This window comes from Triticum urartu, chromosome 7A (assembly GCF_056163025.1).
Source record: "Triticum urartu cultivar PI428250 chromosome 7A, HENAU_Tu73, whole genome shotgun sequence".
Lineage (NCBI taxonomy): Eukaryota > Viridiplantae > Streptophyta > Magnoliopsida > Poales > Poaceae > Triticum > Triticum urartu.
Window position 1 is genome coordinate 147,871,194 of NC_141879.1, and position 23,573 is coordinate 147,894,766.

At 45.6% G+C, this 23,573-nt stretch overlaps 1 pseudogene; it reads left to right on the forward strand.

Moving 5' to 3' along the window:
• Positions 1–4,983: 4,983 nt before the first annotated feature.
• Positions 4,984–7,596, forward strand: LOC125522565 (scarecrow-like protein 34 pseudogene; annotated as a pseudogene).
• The last annotated feature ends 15,977 nt before the right edge of the window (positions 7,597–23,573 follow it).

Genomic DNA, 23,573 nt, shown 5'->3' on the forward strand with positions numbered 1-23,573 from the left:
CTAAGGAGGTTGGAACCCCCGGCCTCTATATCAATTGATGCAACGCAGCAAGGCCAATGTCATCACAAGTGGATCAAGTACTATGCCCCCTGTTTCACAATGTAATTCATTTTAGTTTTGTCCAAGGCAAACTATATTAAAATTGGTCAACTTTATAGAAAATTAATATCCATGTCTACAATACAAAAAATAAACACTATGAAAACATGTCCAATGAAGCTCCCGCAAAACAAAAACATGTTCAATGAAGAATTTAAATGATAGTACGTATCAATTGGATGTGCACATGATGGTATTTTTCCTATAAACTTGATCAAAATTTGAATATCTTTTGACTTGACACAAAATGGAGTACCTTATATTGCGAATTTCCGTGCGCAATCAAAATTGGACCGGGTTCCACTATCAAGCACGGCTGGAACAACGCAAAAGTAATGGGATCCCAGGTTTTAAACTGTTGCCTAACGGTAACATCATGATAACTAGAAGTTCAACAAGGCTAGAGAAAGTAAATCAGCGAACTTCTCGTTACGACGGCACAAAAGGACCAGGAATCCTGTGGTTGTATAAGAATGATCCTCCTCGTAAGACTCTAGCAAGCTCGCGTGCACCTTCTAGATAACCAACTTGTCTGTCCCTTTGATTATTTCGGCCGAGGAGATGATGTACGGACGACTACGAGCTAGCCAATCCCATGTCCCAAGTCTCATGACGAACTGCCATCTGACGTGGCTTTGTTGTTCATGGTCCTTGCTGCCCGTGGACTCTGGCCGGATAAGGTATTCTGTGTGCGTCGAATGAACAGTCAACAAAACCGAAAAGAGGAATCTCAGAGACGAGAGAGGGAAAGGTGAAAGCAACGCGCACGGCCGATCGATATTTCTTCGATAAAATGGCAGTAGATCGATGTCATAGGCTATACAGCTCGTGTAAGGTCATGGCACCCGCTTGATTGGCACAGAAGAGAAGCATCAAGGCAGAGAAGAGGTCAAGCACGTGCGGTAATTACAAGTCAAAGGATCACCTCGGTTAATTATTACAATTACTCTGCCTTGATCTGCAAGGACCAACAAGAAAGTGGAATCTGGCTTGATCTAGACTCCACAGGATTGCTCTCCAAGCACCCCGCAGACAAGTTGGCTGGCCAGTGCATCATCCGATGTGGACGCAATTGGTTGCATATGGAACCAGCTAACGTTTCCTCGCACAACTTTTCTCTGTGTCGCCATTAAAGAACTGCTACATCACCATTTCAAAAAAAAAAGAAAAAAAAAGAACTGCTACATCACATCCGAGTCTAGGTTACAATGGCAACATTGACCCGTTCTGTACTGCACTCTGCTTTTGTGGTCTGGTCGGATCGGACGGCTCCGGGACGCCCAATAACGACCGAATCTGTCTCACGCTCACTGCACTTTCGCGGAATCCAACGTCAAATGTTGAGCATGCCGCGAGTTAGGTTTCTGGATATTGTATGTTGTGCCAAAAAGATTACTTATGTGAGTGCATCTCCAACTCCTTGCACCAAAACAGATAAAATTCACCCATTGTATTCCTTGCATCAAAACGGAAGGAGTATATACTAGTAGACATTTGTGGACACATGAGGACGTGTCCATGGACATCAAATTGAGAGGCGGCCATCCACCTATTGTATCAAATGACCGTCTCTTTTCGGGGGGAAAAACAAACAAACCAAATGTTCACGGTGTAGCCCTACTTTGAATCTTGATCGATACTCCCTCCGTCCGGGTTTATTTGACCCGCTTGAAAATCACAGGCCATTAGTTTTGATGTCTTGCCTTGGTCTTTGAGTTTTGTCTAACGGGCCCAATAAATCCGGACGGAGGGAGTAGCAATTCAATCATACATTTAAATCTTAATAAAATCGATGAATGTTCAACAAGTTTTTAAAATTCATCAATCCCAAATTCAACCATATTCCTTGAAAGTGACATTTATCTCAAGATTTCTCTCCTCGAACTTGACCTTCTTCATCACGCATGTTGTTCATCCAAATGGGTTGGTCTTTGAGCTTCATCAAACAATGCATCAATGTGAAGGCCTTGCCCTTTGTTATTTGGTACATCACAACAACGCATCCGGACTATACAATGGCGTGATAATCAGGCTGCAACATTGAGTGAATCAAAGAATTAGTCAACACGCAGAGCAACAAGAAGTAAATTACGATCTCCGTCATTGGCGTCACCGTAGGCCATATTCTTGTCTTGTGCAATCCCATCACAATACTTCATATGGCGTTTGAAATGGTGTATCATTGATGGAGTAGTGACTTCTCACTGCGATCATTAGGGTCAGGTCTATAGGTGTGCAGATTGTGTGGTCCGCATAGGGCCTATAAATTTAGGAGTCCCAATTTTTTATATAGGCCTATGCTTATGTATAACTAATTGTCCCTGGGCGCTGGGCCACACATGGCGCTGAGCCGCACATCCACGTGAGTCAAGGTGTCGAGCGCCCTCAGGCCACTGCTCAATTGGAAACATGATCGTCGGAAGGATCGCAAATGCCACTCGTGTCACTACAGCCTACGGGAATCCTGCCCCTAGCGCCGGCCGACGAGCGACGCGGCGAGTCGATGATAGTTCCTCTCCTCTCGCCAAAACAAAATTGATCACACCCAGACTCCAGAGTGTCGGCGGCGGGAGGCACGGTGACAGTTCCTCTCGGCAAAACAGGTAGCCTGCTTTTGGCGAGTCCTTCTTTCTGATTAACTTTGGCTCCTACTCCTAATTCCTAATTAACTTTTGGCATGTCATTAGAGATGGGTTCTTGTCTCCTTGGTTAAAGATAACAGTATAACAGTTCAATCGGACATGACACGAGACTAGTTAAGTTTGACGGTTCGTCTAATTGCCAAATATTAACAGATATCTCCAATTGATGTTTGTCGCTGTATCACTTTAATTTTATTTTATTCATCTGTTGTACCTTATGTTTTAATAGCAAAGATTTGAGTCATCACGAGAAAACAACAATCTAGTTTCCAGAAGCGCAAGAGAAAAGAAAAGGAACAAAGATTATTAAATTAAATCTTATAAAGGTGCTATGGACTGGTTTATTAGAATTGCTTGTTACTTCATATTTCTAGCGAGACAGGCCCCATTTTTCAGTTTCGCACAGGGTCTTGGATTTTGCCGGCCCGGCCCTAGCGATTATGGATCACATCCAAATTGTAGGGACAAATAGTGTTTGTGCTCATGAAACTAAGAATGCACATGTTACAAAAATATCATGTCCTCCCTGATCGAGTACCCCGCCACCTTCGTGCTTGCTTCAAAATAAGGAGAAAGTCAAAAAGATTCCTAATGGCTTTTGGCAGAACACCCGTCGGGCATGATGTCCGCCATGAGTGTTGTCAGCAGGTGGCGGATGATACCTACGTGCGGATGGATCTGAGGGTGGTGCCTTGGTGGAGCAAGGGTGGTCCAACAATAACTGGGCGGCGAACGGAGTGATGTAAAGGCGGCGACGGTCTTGATGGGTGCGGCTACAGAGCAAGGGGAGGAACAAATTTAAAGTGGGGAAGAGGGCCCTGGTAGGGGGTTGGATGAGTCGGATGTGTCGTAGTCCGTCGTGCGGATGTCACTCTCCCAATCCTTCCACAAGTTTGTTTCTGATTTCATGAAATTCGAACATCTAGACCGGTTCATGGACGATTTTATGCACAATGCTAAAAATGTTTGAACCACGTCTAGCAATGTTTTGATGCACACAGTTGGAGATGCCCTGAGTTCATCTCACCATGCATGCTTGTCACTCTGTGGGAGAGACGAGAGTGATCTGGTTATTCAACTTGTCTTGCGTCGTATCGCGTGGGCTATTATCCCGCGCTATTATTAGGGTTTTCCCTAATAGTGAATATTTGTCTAATTGCCAAATATTGACGTATAATCTCCGATTGACATCTGCTGCCGTATCACTTTAATTTTATTTTATTAACCTTTTGTATCTTGTGTTTTAATAATACAGATTTGAGTCGTCATGGGAAAACATCAATCTTGTCTCCAGAAGCGCAAGAGAGAGAAAAAAACAGAATTTAATTAAATCCTACAAAGGTGCTATGGACCTATTTATTAGAATTGCTCGTTAGTTCATCTTTTTTAGTGAGATAGGCCCGCACACGGGGCTTCGGATTTCGCCGGCCCGGCCTTGGCGATCATGGATCATATCCAAATTGTAAGGGCACTTAGTGCTTGTGCTCATGAAACCAAGAATGGACATGACAATGGATCCTTCCTCATCAAGTACCCCGCCACCTTCCTGCTTGCTTCAAAATAAGGGGAAAGTCAAAAAGATTCGCAATGGCTTTTGGGCGAACACTTGCGAGGCGTGGTGTCCACCATGAACGGCGTCAGCAAGGGGGCGGATGATGCATGGGTGCAGACGGATCCGAGGGTGCAACGACGACGAAGTATAGGGCGCCCTTAGTAGAGCAAGGGTGGTACGGCAAGAACTGGGCAGCAGGCGGAGTGGTATAAAGGCGGCAACGGTCTTGTTGGGTGCAGATACAGGGGAGGAACGGAGTGGGGAAAGGGCCCTGGTAGGCAGGGGCGGCGCTAGGGGTATTCTTAGGTCTTCATGTGAATACCCATGATTTTTATAAAACAGTATTGATTTTGGCAAAAGAGTGACAATTTTTAAAAAACAGCAATGATTTTGGTAAAATGAATACACATGAATATCGGGTTGCAAATTCCTTGAGCCGCCACTGCTGGTAGGTGATTGGATGGGTCGGATGTGTCGAAGTCCTTTTATGCGCAATGCTCAAAATGTTTGAACCACGCCTAGCAAATGTTTTGATGCACACCGTTGGAAATGCCCTGAGTTCATCTCACCATGCTTTACACTCTGTGGGGCAGACGAGAGTGGTATGGTTAGCCAACTTGTTGTCTTGCGTCGGATCGCATGTCGTCTCCTCTCTCCGTCGCCTCAGCCAGAGTCGCATTCTAGTCTCCGTGCCGGGCCGCGCCCTTGCTTCCTCGAACCTTCGCTCCGGTTGGACTTTGAAGCCCGGAGCCGCCATTCTTATACCCCCGGCCAACCCCTGTCCGTCCGTCCCCCAACCCCAGTAACTCCACCCATGTCTCCATCCAGACCAGTCAATCCATACCTCCATACTCGTCGCACTTTGCACGCTTCGCCTCGAGGTCACCAGCCATGGACGAGGAGTTCTCGCCGCTCTCGCCGTCCCTCTTCCTCGACCTGCCGCCCACCCCGCCCCCCGCCGCCGACGTCGACCTCGACTTCATCTCGCGCATGCTCATGGAGGAGGACATCGACGACAAGTTCTTCTACCAGTACCCCGACCAGCCCGCCATCCTCGACGCCCAGCGCCCCTACCAGCAGATCATCTCCGACACCACCACCACCTCTTCCGGCTCGCCTAACGGCACCACCTCCTCCTGCTCGCCTAACGGCACCACCTTCTCCGATGGCAACGCCATGAGCAGCAGCAACGCCGCGACGTCCTCCTCCGAGGAGACCAACAACTTCTCCTGGCCCTACGACCCGCTCGAGCTCTCGCAGCTCCTCCGCTCCCCACCTTACCTCGACGACATGCTGTTCGGCGGCCTCGTCCCCGATTCCCCCGCCGACGAGGATACCAGGAACTCGTTCGTTGCTGACGCCCCAGCTGCGGGGTTCCAGCAGAGTCCGCCGCAATTCAAGGGCGCGGCCGACGGGGCCGGCGCGTTCTTCGGCCAGAACGGCGGCAGCCCGGGCACCCAGAGTTCGGCAGTCTTAAATGGCCCGGCGGAGGAGAAGGAGGCCGAGCGGAAGCCGGCGATGTTTTCCGCTGGCGACGGCGGCCAGGGCGGGCTGCTCTCGGCCTTCTTCAGCAACGGCGGCGACATGGACATGCTCAACTCGGCCTTCCTCAAGGGCATGGAGGAGGCCAACAAGTTCTTGCCGACCAACAACACCCTCCTCGAGGCCATCCCCGGCAAGGAAAAGGAGCGCGGCTTCATCGTCAAGAAGGAGGAGGCGGCGAACGGGACACCGACGTCCGGCAATGGCCGCCGGGGCCGCAAGTACAGGTACGAGGAGGACGACCTGGACGCGGAGACCGCCAGGAGCAGCAAGCTGATGATGCCGGACAGCGAGGAGACCGGCGCGCGCGAAATGTTCGACGAAATAATGCTGGAGGGGTACGAGACGTGCATGCGAGGGATAGAGGAGCTGCGCCTCGCCATGGACAGCGAGGCCAAGAAGAAGAACGGGAAGGCGGCGCGCGCGAAGAAGAGCGAGGTGGTCGACCTGCGCACCATGCTCATCCACTGCGCGCAGGCCGTGGCCGCAGGCGACCGCCGGGGCGCGACCGAGCTGCTCAGGCAGATCAAGCAGCACTCCGGGCCGACGGGGGACGCCACGCAGAGGCTGGCGCACTGCTTCGCCGAGGGGCTGGAAGCGCGGCTCGCGGGCACGGGGAGCCAGGTGTACCAGTCGCTGGTGGCCAAGCGCACCTCGGTGGTGGAGTTCCTCAAGGCCTACAAGCTGTTCATGGCGGCCTGCTGCTTCAAGAAGGCCAACTTCGGGTTCGCCAACAAGACCATCCTGAACGCCGTGGCCGGGAAGCGCCGCCTGCACATCGTGGACTTCGGGGTGCAGTACGGGCTTCAATGGCCGGGCCTGATGCGGTGGCTGGCGCAGAGAGACGGCGGGCCGCCGGAGGTGAGGATCACGGGCATCGACCTCCCGCAGCCCGGGTTCCGCCCGGCCCGCCAGGTCGAGGAGACCGGCCGCCGGCTCAGCAGCTGCGCCCGCGAGCTGGGCGTGCCGTTCAAGTTCCACGGCGTGGCGGCCAAGTGGGACACCGTGCGCGGCGAGGACCTGCGCATCGACCCGGACGAGGTGCTCGTGGTGCACTGCCAGTGCGGCCTCCGGAACCTGATGGACGACAGCGTCGCGGTGACCACGAGCAGCTCCAGCCCCAGGGACGTGGTGCTGCGGAACATCCGCGACATGAAGCCCGACGTGTTCGTGGAGTGCGTGGCGAACGGCGGCTACGGCGCGCCCTTCTTCGTGACGCGGTTCAGGGAGGCGCTCTTCTTCTACTCGGCGCACTTCGACATACTGGACGCGACCATCCCGCGGGACAACGACGAGCGACTGATGATCGAGCGGGACCTCATCGGGCGGGGCGCGCTGAACGTGATCGCCTGCGAGGGTGCGGACCGGGTGGAGCGGCCGGAGACGTACCGGCAGTGGCAGGCGCGGAACCGGCGGGCGGGGCTCCGGCAGCTGCCGCTGGACCCGGAGGTGGTCGGGATGGTGAGGGAGAAGGTGAGGGAGCACTACCACAAGGACTTCCTCATCGACGTGGATCACCAGTGGCTGCTGCAGGGGTGGAAAGGCAGAGTGCTCTACGCTCTCTCCACATGGGTTGCTGCCGACGATGATAGCTAGAAGTCTTTCATAAATCTATATGGTTCGGGTCACTGCCGTTTCAGGATGGCTTGGACTGGTGGTGGCACCTGTATGGTAGAAATAAGTAGAGATGCAACAAGGATACTGAAGTACTTACTATGTAAATTAGATGCTTATTAGAGATTAGTGTGAAAAAACGTCTTACATTATGAGACGGAGGGAGTTGTGCTAATGTACAAATGAAGAACCCTAGTTTTGTTGTCCTTGTGTATGGCTCCGTGCTGGCCGGTGACTTGGTTAGGTCTTCAGGCCAGCCACGGTTTTCGGGCTGCGGGCGGCGCGGTCTTGCGACCACACTGTGATACACGTCTTTACGGTACGGATTCAGTCAGCTACGGAATCGGAGTGGCTGATGAAAATCGCGCCGATTTTGGTCATGGTGGACGATGGCGGCGTCTTTGGCATCGTCGTTATAGTCTGCCTCACCACTCTCAGGCTGTTCTGGGGAAACCCTAGGTTTGGGTCTCTCGGATCGGGCGATGACGACGCCTTTGGTGTCGATCTCCCGGATCGGGCGATGATGACGCCTTTGGTTTCATTCTCCCTTTCCGGGGCATTGTTTTTGAGCAGGTGCTGACTGGAGGGGCCAAGAAATGGAGCGATATCATATCTACCGCATCGACAGCAGTGGGTGACGGCATGGCACAACGAGATCTCGGCGATGGATGTGCGCAGGATGGTTGTGATGTCTCGCGGCGTGGCACAACGAGATCTCGTTTGAAGGATGGCATGTCATCCTGGATAGATAATGCAAGAATAATCATTGAACTGTACCATTTTTTACCTAGTGACTTCTAACATCAGCTGGATGTAAACCCGCATTTTGTACATTATCACTACTAATTACAAATAAAAAAGACAAAGGAGTAGAGGTTTTCCCTATTGTAATTGGTAAAAAAATGAGGGAACAATGGTTATCAGAAACAATATGTACATCTCAATTTATTATCAACCACAAATAGTTAATCGAAGAATTATGAAGCCTAACAAACAAATTCTACACAAATAAGAGAGTGATCCCACTACTTCTAATTATCTCAACATGTGTGCTTTGGCATCCTCAAAATTGTTCTAGCCGTTAGATTACTAGCACATATGCCCGTGCGTTACAGCGAGAGAGAATGGTTTTTGTGAGAAGCAATGGGAGAGTAAATTGATGTGTCCACCAAAAAATGGCGAGGAGCTGCAGTCTTCTCCCGGGTCATATTTGTCCTCTGAGATCTTGATAATGGTGGGGTTGGTCGGCGTGATGGTGACCACCCAACTCGTGTCTTTTTTTTCTCCGGGTCCATCTCTGTCTTGCAGTTGTGGCTGCCCGGCGACCTTCGGGCACGGTTGCTTCGATCACTCTCTCATACGATGGCGTAATCGGATGAATTACTAACGGTAGCGCATAAATCCCATTTCATTAGCATAATTAGCGCATAAGCAGGCATGAACGTCCCTTTTTTATCAGGGTTTATCTTGGCCAGCCCACTGGTCGGCACCGAAACAGCCTGTGTTTGCCAGGCACGAGTAAAAAAATCAAAAAAAAGACGCGTTGAAGAACAGTACTGACGACCTCAAAGACCCGATCACGTGCTGCTAGCCATTTGAACAAACTCGTCTTGCTAATCCAGTGCCAGCGCGAATATTTAAGAACATACTGCAGCGTAAGATTGAAAAAAATCCTTATTGATTCATTTTGAAATTATCAAAATAATAATAATAACTATGAGTTGCCGAATACTTTTGGAAATGTGAACACTTTTCAATTCTCGAACATTGTTTTTAAATGCAAACAATCTTTACAAAGTTCCGTAGATTTTTCAAAAAATACAAACAAGATTCTAGATGAGAACAATTTTTTGAAATTAACAAAAAAAACTTTGAAAACAAAAGCATGAACATTTTTTGAATTTGTGAACAATTATAAAAACAGGAACATGTTTTGAACATTCAAAACAATTTTAGAAAATGTTTTCTAATGAGAAAATAGGAATTTGTTCGAATTTGGGGAAAAATGCATTTTTAATTCTCGATATTTTATGGAAAATGAAAATATTTTAAAAAATTGTAACATTTTAAAAAAAATCAAAATTTCAAAATTCCGAACTGAACCAAACATTTTATAAAATTTGTGAAATATTTTTAAAAATATTTAACTTTAAAAAAGGAAACATAAACTTGAAAGGAAAAAATAGAAATAGGAAACAAAAAGAGAAAGGAATAGAAAAAGGAAATCGAAAAAATGGGTCAGCCCAGTCTTGGGCGCCTGTGCGAAGCTCTGACAATTGCAGGTGCGTGGGCAGAAAAATAAGTGGGTTGGCGTCACTGGGCCACGGCGCGCGGCGCCCACATACGAAATCCTGGACAAAACTTCTTACCTTATGTAACAGATAGACACACAAAAAAAATTAGTACCACCTCGAATTATTTTTCTTCTTATTGACAGTGAACGACCACAAAATCAGAGAAACACATCTCCCTTTAATATTAGGTATATGTAGTATATAGGTATAGACTAGGTTCATGCACCAGTATCCGTTTGCTCAACGCATAAGAATCCCTACCATACTATATGTCTTAGTGCACTCTAAGAGCATATAAAGCAGGGAATTAACAAATATTGCTGTCTAAACGCCTGGATACGCGCTCGGTCAGTGAACAAGGCGTACCTGTTTTGAGTTATTATTTGTCCGTCTAAGCAGTTATACCTTTTATTTTCTCCCTCATATGTCCAGTCACTTGCTCATGACTGATGGAGATGAAGAAAGGGAAAGAAAAAAATAAAGAAAGAAAGAGAAAAGGTGGTTCAGGGTGGACCACGTCCTACGTGGCGGACTGACTAGGCGAGTCTGCAAGCCCTCATATCCTCCTTACATCTACGAGCCCGGGCGGTGGTGGCGGTAGCGGTAGCGGCGGCGACGGCTATGACGACGGCGCAAACATTCCCGCCTTCGGCAGCGGCGCGACAGGTGAAGGAAATATGCCCTAGAGGCAATAATAATGTTATTATTTTATTTCCTTATATCATGATAAATGTTTATTATTCATGCTAGAATTGTATTATCCGAAAACATAATACTTGTATGAATACATAGACAAACTAAACGTCACTAGTATGCCTCTACTTGACTAGCTCGTTAATCAAAGATGGTTATGTTTCCTAACCATAGACATGTGTTGTCATTTGATTAACGGGATCACATTATTAGAAGAATGATGTGATTGACATGACCCATTCCATTAGCTTAGCACCCGATCGTTTAGTATGTTGCTATTGCTTTCTTCATGACTTATACATGTTCCTATGACTATGAGATTATGCAACTCCCATTTACCGGAGGAACACTTTGTGTGCTACCAAACGTCACAAGTAACTGGGTGAATATAAAGGAGCTCTACAGGTGTCTCCAAAGGTAAATGTTGGGTTGGCGTATTTTGAGATTAGGATTTGTCACTCTGATTGTCGGAGAGGTATCTCTGGGCCCTCTCGGTAATGCACATCACATAAGCCTTGCAAGCATTGCAACTAATGAGTTAGTTGCGAGATGATGTATTACGAAACGAGTAAAAAGACTTGCCGGTAACGAGATTGAACTAGGTATTGAGATACCGACGATCAAATCTCGGGCAAGTAACATACCGATGACAAAGGGAACAACGTATGTTGTTATGCGGTCTGGCCGATAAAGATCCTCGTAGAATATGTAGGAGCCAATATGAGCATCCAGGTTCCGCTATTGGTTATTACTGGAGACATGTCTCGGTCATGTCTACATTGTTCTCGAACCCGTAGGGTCCGCACGCTTAAGGTTTCGATGACAGTTATATTATGAGTTTATGAGTTTTGATGTACCGAAGTTAGTTCGGAGTCCTGTATGTGATCACGGACATAACGAGGAGTCTCGAAATGGTCGAGACATAAAGATTGATATATTGGACGACTATATTCGGACACCGGAAGTGTTCCGGGTGATTTCGGAGAAAACCGGAGTACCGGAGGGTTACCGGAACCCCCCGGGAGAAGTAATGGGCCATATGGGCCTTAGTGGAGAGAGAGAAGGGCAGCCAGGGTGGGCCGCGCGCCTCCTCCCCCCCCCCTGGTCCGAATTGGACTAGGAGAGGGGGGGGGGGCGACGCCCCCCCTTTCCTTCTCCCTCCCTACTTTCTTCCCCCTCTTAGTAGGAGTCCTACTCCTACTAGGAGGAGGACTCCTCCTTGGCGCGCCTATAGGGCCGGCCGGCCTCCTCCCCTTGCTCCTTTATATACGGGGGCAGGGGCACCCCTAGACACACAAGTTGATCCACGTGATCGTTTTCTTAGCCGTGTGCGGTGCCCCCTTCCACCATAATCCTCGATAATATTGTAGCGGTGCTTAGGCGAAGCCCTGCGATGGTAGAACATCAAGATCGTCACCACGCCGTCGTGCTGACGGAACTCTTCCCCGACACTTTGCTGGATCGGAGTCCGGGGATCATCGTCGAGCTGAACGTGTGCTAAAACTCAGAGGTGCCGTAGTTTCGGTGCTTGATCGGTCGGGCTGTGAAGACGTACGACTACATCAACCGCGTTGTGCTAACGCTTCCGCTGTCGGTCTACAAGGGTACGTAGATCACACTCTCCCCTCTCGTTGCTATGCATCACCATGATCTTGCGTGTGCGTAGGAAAATTTTGAAATTACTACGTTCCCCAACAGTGGTATGAGAGCCTAGGTTTTATGTGTTGATGTTATATGCACGAGTAGAACACAAGTGAGTTGTGGGCGATATGTCATACTGCTTACCAGCATGTCATACTTTGGTTTGGCGATATTGTTGGACGAAGCGGCCTGGACCGACATTACGCGTACGCTTACGCGAGACCGGTTCTCCCGGCGTGCTTTGCACAAAGGTGGCTAGCGGGTGTCAGTTTCTCCAACTTTAGTTGAACCGAGTGTGGCTATGCCCGGTCCTTGCGAAGGTTAAAACAGCACCAACTTGACAAACTATCGTTGTGGTTTTGATGCGTAGGTAAGATTGGTTCTTGCTTAAGCCCGTAGCAGCCACGTAAAACTTGCAACAACAAAGTAGAGGACGTCTAACTTGTTTTTGTAGGGCATGTTGTGATGTGATATGGTCAAGACATGATGCTAAATTTTATTGTATGAGATGATCATGTTTTGTAACCAAGCTATCGGCAACTGGCAGGAGCCATATGGTTGTCGCTTTATTGTATGCAATGCAATTATGCTGTAATGCTTTACTTTATCACTAAGCGGTAGCGATAGTCATGGAAGCATAAGATTGACGAGACGACAACGATGCTACGATGGTGATCAAGGTGTCACGCCGGTGACGATGGTGATCACGACGGTGCTTCGAAGATGGAGATCACAAGCACAAGATGATGATGGCCATATCATATCACTTATATTGATTGCATGTGATGTTTATCTTTTATGCATCTTATCTTGCTTTGATTGACGGTAGCATTTTAAGATGATCTCTCACTAATTATCAAGAAGTGTTCTCTCTGAGTATGCACCGTTGCGAAAGTTCTTCGTGCTAAGACACCACGTGATGATCGGGTGTGATAGGCTCTACGTTCAAATACAACGGGTGCAAAACAGTTGCACACGCGGAATACTCAGGTTGTACTTGACGAGCCAAGCATATACATATATGGCCTCGGAACACGGAGACCAAAAGGTCGAGCGTGAATCATATAGTAGATATGATCAACATAGTGATGTTCACCAATGAAACTACTCCATCTCACATTATGATCGGACATGGTTTAGTTGATTTGGATCACGTAATCACTTAGATGATTAGAGGGATGTCTATCTAAGTGGGAGTTCTTTAGTAATATGATTAATTGAACCTAAATTTATCATGAACTTAGTACCTGATAGTATCTTGCTTGTTTATGTTTGACTGTAGATAGATGGCCCGTGCTGTTGTTCCGTTGAATTTTAATGCGTTCCTTGAGAAAGCAAAGTTGAAAGATGATGGTAGCAATTACACGGACTGGGTCCGTAACTTGAGGATTATCCTCATTGCTGCACAGAAGAATTACATCCTGGAAGCACCGCTGGGTGCCAGGCCTGCTGCTGGAGCAACACCAGATGTTATGAACGTCTGGCAGAGCAAAGCTGATGAATACTCGATAGTTCAGTGTGCCATGCTTTACGGCTTAGAATCGGGACTTCAACGACGTTTGGAACGTCATGGAGCATATGAGATGTTCTAGGAGTTGAAGTTAATATTTCAAGCAAATGCCCGGATTGAGAGATATGAAGTCTCCAATAAGTTCTATAGCTGCAAGATGGAGGAGAACAGTTCTATTAGTGAGCATATACTCAAATGTCTGGGTATAATAATCACTTGATTCAATTGTGAGTTAATCTTCCAGATGATTGCGTCATTGACAGAATTCTCCAATCACTGCCACCAAGCTACAAGAGCTTCGTGATGAACTATAATATGCAAGGGATGAATAAGACTATTCCCGAGCTCTTCGCAATGCTGAAAGCTGCGGAGGTAGAAATCAAGAAGGAGCATCAAGTGTTTATGGTCAACAAGACCACTAGTTTCAAGAAAAAGGGCAAAGGAAAGAAGAAGGGGAACTTCAAAAAAAAACAGCAAGCAAGTTGCTACTCAAGAGAAGAAACCCAAACCTGGACCTAAGCTTGAAATGGAGTGCTTCTACTGCAAGCAGACTGGTCACTGGAAGCGGAACTGCCCCAAGTATTTGGCGGATAAGATGGATGGCAAGGTGAACAAAGGTATATGTGATATACATGTTATTGATGTGTACCTTACTAATGCTCGCAGTAGCACCTGGGTATTTGATACTGGTTCTGTTGCTAACATTTGCAACTCAAAACAGGGACTACGGATTAAGCGAATATTGGCTAAGGACGAGGTGACGATGTGCGTGGGAAATGGTTCCAAAGTCGATGTGATCGCGGTCGGCACGCTACCTCTACATCTACCTTCGGGATTAGTATTAGACCTAAATAATTGTTATTTGGTGCCAGCGTTAAGCATGAACATTATATCTGGATCTTGTTTCATGCGAGACGGTTATTCATTTAAATCAGAGAATAATGGTTGTTCTATTTATATGAGTAATATCTTTTATGGTCATGCACCCTTAAAGAGTGGTCTATTCTTATTAAATCTCGATAGTAGTAACACACATATTCATAATGTTGAAGCCAAAAGATGCAGAGTTGATAATGATAGTGCAACTTATTTGTGGCACTGCCGTTTGGGTCATATCAGTGTAAAGCGCATGAGAAAACTCCATACTGGTGGACTTTTGGAACCACTTGATTATGAATCACTTGGTATTTGCGAACCGTGCCTTATGGGTAAGATGACAAAAACACCATTCTCCGGTACTATGGAGAGAGCAACAGATCTGTTGGAAATTATACATACAGATGTATGTGGTTCGATGAATGTTGAGGCTCGTGGCGGATATCGTTATTTTCTCACCTTCATAGATGACTTAAGCAGATATGGGTATATCTACTTAATGAAACATAAGTCTGAAATATTTGAAAAGTTCAAAGAATTTCAGAGTGAAGTTGAAAATCATCGTAACAAGAAAATAAAATTCCTACGATCTGATCGTGGAGGAGAATATTTGAGTTACGAGTTTGGTGTACATTTGAAACAATGCAGAATAGTTTCGCAAATCACGCCACCCGGAACACCACAGCGTAATGGTGTGTCCGAACGTCGTAATCGTACTTTACTAGATATGGTGCGATCTATGATGTCTCTTACTGATTTACTGCTATCATTTTAGGGATATGCTCTAGAGACGGCCGCATTCACGTTAAATAGGGCACCATCAAAATCTGTTGAGACGACGCCTTATGAACTGTGGTTTGGCAAGAAACTAAAGTTGTCGTTTCTGAAAGTTTGGGGCTGCGATGCTTATGTGAAAAAACTTCAACCTGATAAGCTCGAACCCAAATCGGAGAAATGTGTCTTCATAGGATATCCAAAGAAAACTATTGGATACACCTTCTATCACAGATCCGAAGGCAAGACTTTTGTTGCTAAATTCGGAAACTTTCTAGAGAAGGAGTTTCTCTTGAAAGAAGTGAGTGGGAGGAAAGTAGAACTTGACGAGGTAACTGTACCTGCTCCCTTATTGGAAAGTAGTACATCACAGAAACCAGTTTCTGTGACACCTACACCAATTAGTGAGAAAGCTAATGATAATGATCATGAAACTTCAGAACAAGATACTACTGAACCTCGTAGATCAACCAGAGTAAGATCCGCACCAGAGTGGTACGGTAATCCTGTTCTGGAAGTCATGCTACTAGATCATGATGAACCTACGAACTATGAAGAAGCGATGGTGATCCCAGATTCCGCAAAATGGCTTGAAGCCATGAAATCTGAGATGGGATCCATGTATGAGAACAAAGTATGGACTTTGGTTGACTTGCCCAATGATCGGCAAGCAATTGAGAATAAATGGATTTTCAAGAAGAAGACTGACGCTGACGGTAATATTACTGTCTACAAAGCTCGACTTGTTGCAAAAGGTTTTTGACAAGTTCAAGGGATTGACTACGATGAGACCTTCTCACCCGTAGCGATGCTTAAGTCTGTCCGAATCATATTAGCAATTGCCGCATTTTATAATTACGAAATTTGGCAGATGGATGTCAAAACTGCATTCCTGAATGGATTTCTGGAAGAAGAGTTGTATATGATACAACCGGAAGGTTTTGTCGATCCAAAGGGAGCTAACAAAGTATGCAAGCTCCAGCGATCCATTTATGGACTGGTGCAAGCTTCTCGGAGTTGGAATAAACGCTTTGATAGTATGACCAAAGCATTTGGTTTTGTACAGACTTTTGGAGAAGTCTGTATTTACAAGAAAGTGAGTGGGAGCTCTGTAGCATTTCTGATATTATATGTAGATGACATATTACTAATCGGAAATGATATAGAATATCTGAATAGCATAAAGGGATACTTGAATAAGAGTTTTTCAATGAAAGACCTCGGTAAAGCTACTTACATATTGGGCATTAAGATCTATAGAGATAGATCAAGACACTTAATCGGACTTTCACAAAGCACATACCTTGACAAAATTTTGAAGAAGTTCAAAATGGATCAAGCAAAGAAAGGATTCTTGCCTGTGTTACAAGGTGTGAAATTGAGTAAGACTCAATGCCCGACCAATGCAGAAGATAGAGAGAAAATGAAAGATGTTCCCTATGCTTCAGCCATAGGCTCTATCATGTATGCAATGCTATGTACCAGACCTGATGTGTGTCTTGCTATAAGTCTAGAAGGGAGGTACCAAAGTAATCCAGGAGTGGATCACTGGACAGCAGTCAAGAACATCCTGAAATACCTGAAAAGGACTAAGGATATGTTTCTCATATATGGAGGTGACAAAGAGCTCATCGTAAATGGTTACGTTGATGCAAGCTTTGACACTGATCCGGACGATTCTAAATCACAAACCGGATACGTGTTTACATTAAACGGTGGAGCTGTCAGTTGGTGCAGTTCTAAACAAAGCGTTGTGGCGGGATCTACATGTGAAGTGGAGTACATAGCTACTTCGGAAGCAGCAAACAAGGAGTCTGGATGAAGGAGTTCATATCCGATCTAGGTGCCATACCTAGTGCATCGGGTCCAATGAAAATCTTTTGTGAGAATACTGGTGCAATTGCCTTGGCAAAGGAATCCAGATTTTACAAGAGAACCAAGCACATCAAGAGACGCTTCAATTCCATCTGGGATCTAGTCCAGGTGGGAGACATAGAGATTTGCAAGATACATACGGATCTGAATGTTGCAGACCCGTTGACTAAGCCTCTTCCACGAGCAAAACATGATCAGCACCAAAGCTCCATGGGTGTTAGAATCATTACTGTGTAATCTAGATTATTGACTCTAGTGCAAGTGGGAGACTGAAGGAAATATGCCCTAGAGGCAATAATAATGTTATTATTTTATTTCCTTATATCATGATAAATGTTTATTATTCACGCTAGAATTGTATTATCCGGAAACATAATACTTGTGTGAATACATAGACAAACTAAACGTCACTAGTATGCCTCTACTTGACTAGCGCGTTAATCAAATATGGTTATGTTTCCTAACCATAGACATGTGTTGTCATTTGATTAACGGGATCACATTATTAGGAGAATGATGTGATTGACATGACCCATTACATTAGCTTAGCACCCGATCGTTTAGTATGTTGCTATTGCTTTCTTCATGACTTATACATGTTCCTATGACTATGAGATTATGCAACTCCCGTTTGCCGGAGGAACACTTTGTGTGCTACCAAACGTCACAACGTAACTGGGTGATTATAAAGGAGCTCTACAGGTGTCTCCAAAGGTAAACGTTGGGTTGGCGTATTTCGAGATTAGGATTTGTCACTCCGATTGTCGGAGAGGTATCTCTGGGCCCTCTCGGTAATGCACATCACATAAGCCTTGCAAGCATTGCAACTAATGAGTTAGTTGCGATATGATGTATTACGAAATGAGTAAAGAGACTTGCCGGTAATGAGATTGAACTAGGTATTGAGATACCGACGATCGAATCTCGGGCAAGTAACATACCGATGACAAAGGGAACAACGTATGTTGTTATGCGGTCTGAACGATACAGATCGTCGTAGAATATGTAGGAGCCAATATGAGCATCCAGGTTCCGCTATTGGTTATTACCGGAGACATGTCTCGGTCATGTCTACATTGTTCTCGAACCCGTAGGGTCCGCACGCTTAAGGTTTCGATGACAGTTATATTATGAGTTTATGAGTTTTGATGTACCGAAGTTAGTTCGGAGTCCTGTATGTGATCACGGACATAACGAGGAGTCTCGAAATGGTCGAGACATAAAGATTGATATATTGGACGACTATATTCGGACACCGGAAGTGTTCCGGGTGATTTCGGAGAAAACCGGAGTACCGGAGGGTTATCGGAACCCCCCGGGAGAAGTAATGGGCCATATGGGCCTTAGTGGAGAGAGAGAAGGGCAGCCAGGGTGGGCCGCGCGCCTCCTCCCCCCCCTGGTCCGAATTGGACTAGGAGAGGGGGGGGGGGCGACGCCCCCCCTTTCCTTCTCCCTCCCTACTTTCTTCCCCCTCTTAGTAGGAGTCCTACTCCTACTAGGAGGAGGACTCCTCCTTGGCGCGCCTATAGGGCCGGCCGGCCTCCTCCCCTTGCTCCTTTATATACGGGGGCAGGGGCACCCCTAGACACACAAGTTGATCCACGTGATCGTTTTCTTAGCCGTGTGCGGTGCCCCCTTCCACCATAATCCTCGATAATATTGTAGCGGTGCTTAGGCGAAGCCCTGCGATGGTAGAACATCAAGATCGTCACCACGCCGTCGTGCTGACGGAACTCTTCCCCGACACTTTGCTGGATCGGAGTCCGGGGATCATCGTCGAGCTGAACGTGTGCTAAAACTCAGAGGTGCCGTAGTTTCGGTGCTTGATCGGTCGGGCTGTGAAGACGTACGACTACATCAACCGCGTTGTGCTAACGCTTCCGCTGTCAGTCTACAAGGGTACGTAGATCACACTCTCCCCTCTCGTTGCTATGCATCACCATGATCTTGCGTGTGCGTAGGAAAATTTTGAAATTACTACGTTCCCCAACAGTGGTATGAGAGCCTAGGTTTTATGTGTTGATGTTATATGCACGAGTAGAACACAAGTGAGTTGTGGGCGATATGTCATACTGCTTACCAGCATGTCATACTTTGGTTTGGCGATATTGTTGGACGAAGCGGCCTGGACCGACATTACGCGTACGCTTACGCGAGACCGGTTCTCCCGGCGTGCTTTGCACAAAGGTGGCTAGCGGGTGTCAGTTTCTCCAACTTTAGTTGAACCGAGTGTGGCTATGCCCGGTCCTTGCGAAGGTTAAAACAGCACCAACTTGACAAACTATCGTTGTGGTTTTGATGCGTAGGTAAGATTGGTTCTTGCTTAAGCCCGTAGCAGCCACGTAAAACTTGCAACAACAAAGTAGAGGACGTCTAACTTGTTTTTGTAGGGCATGTTGTGATGTGATATGGTCAAGACATGATGCTAAATTTTATTGTATGAGATGATCATGTTTTGTAACCAAGCTATCGGCAACTGGCAGGAGCCATATGGTTGTCGCTTTATTGTATGCAATGCAATTATGCTGTAATGCTTTACTTTATCACTAAGCGGTAGCGATAGTCATGGAAGCATAAGATTGACGAGACGACAACGATGCTACGATGGTGATCAAGGTGTCACGCCGGTGACGATGGTGATCACGACGGTGCTTCGAAGATGGAGATCACAAGCACAAGATGATGATGGCCATATCATATCACTTATATTGATTGCATGTGATGTTTATCTTTTATGCATCTTATCTTGCTTTGATTGACGGTAGCATTTTAAGATGATCTCTCACTAATTATCAAGAAGTGTTCTCTCTGAGTATGCACCGTTGCGAAAGTTCTTCGTGCTAAGACACCACGTGATGATCGGGTGTGATAGGCTCTACGTTCAAATACAACGGGTGCAAAACAGTTGCACACGCGGAATACTCAGGTTGTACTTGACGAGCCAAGCATATACATATATGGCCTCGGAACACGGAGACCAAAAGGTCGAGCGTGAATCATATAGTAGATATGATCAACATAGTGATGTTCACCAATGAAACTACTCCATCTCACATTATGATCGGACATGGTTTAGTTGATTTGGATCACGTAATCACTTAGATGATTAGAGGGATGTCTATCTAAGTGGGAGTTCTTTAGTAATATGATTAATTGAACCTAAATTTATCATGAACTTAGTACCTGATAGTATCTTGCTTGTTTATGTTTGACTGTAGATAGATGGCCCGTGCTGTTGTTCCATTGAATTTTAATGCGTTCCTTGAGAAAGCAAAGTTGAAAGATGATGGTAGCAATTACACGGACTGGGTCCGTAACTTGAGGATTATCCTCATTGCTGCACAGAAGAATTACATCCTAGAAGCACCGCTGGGTGCCAGGCCTGCTGCTGGAGCAACACCAGATGTTATGAACGTCTGGCAGAGCAAAGCTGATGAATACTCGATAGTTCAGTGTGCCATGCTTTACGGCTTAGAATCGGGACTTCAACGACGTTTGGAACGTCATGGAGCATATGAGATGTTCTAGGAGTTGAAGTTAATATTTCAAGCAAATGCCCGGATTGAGAGATATGAAGTCTCCAATAAGTTCTATAGCTGCAAGATGGAGGAGAACAGTTCTATTAGTGAGCATATACTCAAATGTCTGGGTATAATAATCACTTGATTCAATTGTGAGTTAATCTTCCAGATGATTGCGTCATTGACAGAATTCTCCAATCACTGCCACCAAGCTACAAGAGCTTCGTGATGAACTATAATATGCAAGGGATGAATAAGACTATTCCCGAGCTCTTCGCAATGCTGAAAGCTGCGGAGGTAGAAATCAAGAAGGAGCATCAAGTGTTTATGGTCAACAAGACCACTAGTTTCAAGAAAAAGGGCAAAGGAAAGAAGAAGGGGAACTTCAAAAAAAAACAGCAAGCAAGTTGCTACTCAAGAGAAGAAACCCAAACCTGGACCTAAGCTTGAAATGGAGTGCTTCTACTGCAAGCAGACTGGTCACTGGAAGCGGAACTGCCCCAAGTATTTGGCGGATAAGATGGATGGCAAGGTGAACAAAGGTATATGTGATATACATGTTATTGATGTGTACCTTACTAATGCTCGCAGTAGCACCTGGGTATTTGATACTGGTTCTGTTGCTAACATTTGCAACTCAAAACAGGGACTACGGATTAAGCGAATATTGGCTAAGGACGAGGTGACGATGTGCGTGGGAAATGGTTCCAAAGTCGATGTGATCGCGGTCGGCACGCTACCTCTACATCTACCTTCGGGATTAGTATTAGACCTAAATAATTGTTATTTGGTGCCAGCGTTAAGCATGAACATTATATCTGGATCTTGTTTCATGCGAGACGGTTATTCATTTAAATCAGAGAATAATGGTTGTTCTATTTATATGAGTAATATCTTTTATGGTCATGCACCCTTAAAGAGTGGTCTATTCTTATTAAATCTCGATAGTAGTAACACACATATTCATAATGTTGAAGCCAAAAGATGCAGAGTTGATAATGATCGTGCAACTTATTTGTGGCACTGCCGTTTGGGTCATATCAGTGTAAAGCGCATGAGAAAACTCCATACTGGTGGACTTTAGGAACCACTTGATTATGAATCACTTGGTACTTGCGAACCGTGCCTTATGGGTAAGATGACAAAAACACCGTTCTCCGGTACTATGGAGAGAGCAACAGATCTGTTGGAAATTATACATACAGATGTATGTGGTTCGATGAATGTTGAGGCTCGTGGCGGATATCGTTATTTTCTCACCTTCATAGATGACTTAAGCAGATATGGGTATATCTACTTAATGAAACATAAGTCTGAAATATTTGAAAAGTTCAAAGAATTTCAGAGTGAAGTTGAAAATCATCGTAACAAGAAAATAAAATTCCTACGATCTGATCGTGGAGGAGAATATTTGAGTTACGAGTTTGGTGTACATTTGAAACAATGCAGAATAGTTTCGCAAATCACGCCACCCGGAACACCACAGCGTAATGGTGTGTCCGAACGTCGTAATCGTACTTTACTAGATATGGTGCGATCTATGATGTCTCTTACTGATTTACTGCTATCATTTTGGGGATATGCTCTAGAGACGGCCGCATTCACGTTAAATAGGGCACCATCAAAATCTGTTGAGACGACGCCTTATGAACTGTGGTTTGGCAAGAAACTAAAGTTGTCGTTTCTGAAAGTTTGGGGCTGCGATGCTTATGTGAAAAAACTTCAACCTGATAAGCTCGAACCCAAATCGGAGAAATGTGTCTTCATAGGATATCCAAAGAAAACTATTGGATACACCTTCTATCACAGATCCGAAGGCAAGACTTTTGTTGCTAAATTCGGAAACTTTCTAGAGAAGGAGTTTCTCTCGAAAGAAGTGAGTGGGAGGAAAGTAGAACTTGACGAGGTAACTGTACCTGCTCCCTTATTGGAAAGTAGTACATCACAGAAACCAGTTTCTGTGACACCTACACCAATTAGTGAGAAAGCTAATGATAATGATCATGAAACTTCAGAACAAGATACTACTGAACCTCGTAGATCAACCAGAGTAAGATCCGCACCAGAGTGGTACGGTAATCCTGTTCTGGAAGTCATGCTACTAGATCATGATGAACCTACGAACTATGAAGAAGCGATGGTGATCCCAGATTCCGCAAAATGGCTTGAAGCCATGAAATCTGAGATGGGATCCATGTATGAGAACAAAGTATGGACTTTGGTTGACTTGCCCAATGATCGGCAAGCAATTGAGAATAAATGGATTTTCAAGAAGAAGACTGACGCTGACGGTAATATTACTGTCTACAAAGCTCGACTTGTTGCAAAAGGTTTTTGACAAGTTCAAGGGATTGACTACGATGAGACCTTCTCACCCGTAGCGATGCTTAAGTCTGTCCGAATCATGTTAGCAATTGCCGCATTTTATAATTACGAAATTTGGCAGATGGATGTCAAAACTGCATTCCTGAATGGATTTCTGGAAGAAGAGTTGTATATGATACAACCGGAAGGTTTTGTCGATCCAAAGGGAGCTAACAAAGTATGCAAGCTCCAGCGATCCATTTATGGACTGGTGCAAGCTTCTCGGAGTTGGAATAAACGCTTTGATAGTATGACCAAAGCATTTGGTTTTGTACAGACTTTTGGAGAAGTCTGTATTTACAAGAAAGTGAGTGGGAGCTCTGTAGCATTTCTGATATTATATGTAGATGACATATTACTAATCGGAAATGATATAGAATATCTGAATAGCATAAAGGGATACTTGAATAAGAGTTTTTCAATGAAAGACCTCGGTAAAGCTACTTACATATTGGGCATTAAGATCTATAGAGATAGATCAAGACACTTAATCGGACTTTCACAAAGCACATACCTTGACAAAATTTTGAAGAAGTTCAAAATGGATCAAGCAAAGAAAGGATTCTTGCCTGTGTT